Source organism: Bombina bombina, chromosome 2 (genome assembly GCF_027579735.1).
Source record: "Bombina bombina isolate aBomBom1 chromosome 2, aBomBom1.pri, whole genome shotgun sequence".
In the NCBI taxonomy this organism is placed as follows: domain Eukaryota; kingdom Metazoa; phylum Chordata; class Amphibia; order Anura; family Bombinatoridae; genus Bombina; species Bombina bombina.
Window position 1 is genome coordinate 1428176584 of NC_069500.1, and position 1903 is coordinate 1428178486.

A 1903-nucleotide genomic window follows, 5' to 3' on the forward strand; every position below is an offset into this window, starting at 1 on the left:
ACCGTGAATTAAAAACAATACTTACTCTCAGCCAGATTATGTGTTTTGCGTTATGAGTGAAAAAGCAGCGTTATGGCTCATAACGCTGCTTTTTTTCCCTAACGCCGGTATTACAAGTCTTGTAGGTATAGGGGCGCCGCACACCTTTTAGGCCGTCACGCAACGTCAGTACCGCACTTTTTAAAAAGTTATTTTTCAATGGGGACTTCCATAGCGTCGATATTACAAGTTTGTCTGGGAGGCTAAAAAGTGAGCGGTACACCCTATACCGACAATAATCCTGTACCGCCATTTGAAGTCAGTAGTTATGAGTTTTACGTTAGAAAGCTGTACCATAAAACTCATAACTAAAGTGTTACAAAGTACACTAACACCCATAAACTACATATTAACCCTTAAACCGAGGGCCTCCCGCATCGCTAACACTAAAATAAAATTACTAACCCCTAATCTGCAGCTCTGGACATCGCCGCCACTTAAAAAATTATTTAACCCATAATCTGCCGCTCCTCGACATCATCACCACTATAATAAAGCTATTAACCCCTAAACCGCTGCCCTCCTGCATCACAAACACTATTTAAATATTATTAACCCTTAAGCTGCCATCTGCCCACACTGCCGCTATAATAAACTATTAACCCCTAAACCTCTGGCCTCCCACATCACTAAATCTACATTAATATATTAACCCCTAAACGTAACCCTAACCCTAACACCCCCTAACTGAAACACAATTAAAATAAAGCTAAATAAAACTTACAATTATTAACTAAATAATACCTTTTTTAAAAATAAATACATACGCCTAGATTCATAGTTTGGCGTTAGTCATCAAAAGCAGCATTAAGGGGTCCTAACGCTGCTTTTTACCACCCGCTGGTATTTAGAGTCAGGCAGGAAAGGGTCTACCGCTCACTTCCTTTCCGCAACTCCAGGCTACCGCAGATCCCCTTACATCAATTGCGTATCCTATCTTTTCAATGGGATTTGCCTAACGCTGGTATTTGGAGTCTTGGAAGAAGTGAGCGGTAGAGCCACTACCGAAAAGACTCCTACCGTCATAAAAAGTCAGTAGTTAAGAGCTTTATGGGCTAACGCGGGAACATAAAGCTCTTAACTACTGTGCTATAAAGTACACTAACACCCATAAACTACCTATGTACCCCTAAACCGAGGCCCCCCCCCCACATCGCAAACCCTCTAATAATTTTTTTTAACTCCTAATCTGCCGACCGGACACCGCCGCCACCTACATTATAGCTATGAACCCCTAATCTGCCCCCCCCAACGTCGCCGCTACCTAACTACAATTAGTAACCCCTAATCTGCCGACTGGACCTCGCTGCCACTATAATAAATGTATTAAACCCTAAACTTCCGCACTCCCGCCTCGCAAACCCTATAATAAATTGTATTAACCCCTAATCTGCCGTCCCTAACATCGCCACCACCTACCTACAATTATTAACCCCTAATCTGCTGCCCCCAACGTCGCCGCTACTATAATAAATTTATTAACCCCTAAACCTAAGTCTAACCCTAACCCTAACACCCCCTAACATAAATATAATTTAAATAAAACAAAATATTATTCCTATAATTAAATAAATTAATCCTATTTAAAACTAAATACTTACCTAGAAAATAAACCCTAATATAGCTACAATATAACTAATAATTACATTGTATCTATTTTAGGATTTATATTTATTTTACAGGCAACTTTGTATTTATTTTAACTAGGTACAATAGCTATTAAATAGGTAATAACTATTTAATAGCTACCTAGTTCAAATAATTACAAAATTACCTGTGAAATAAATCCTAACCTAAGTTACAATTAAACCTAATACTACACTATCATTAAATTAATTAAATAAATTAACTACAATTACCTACA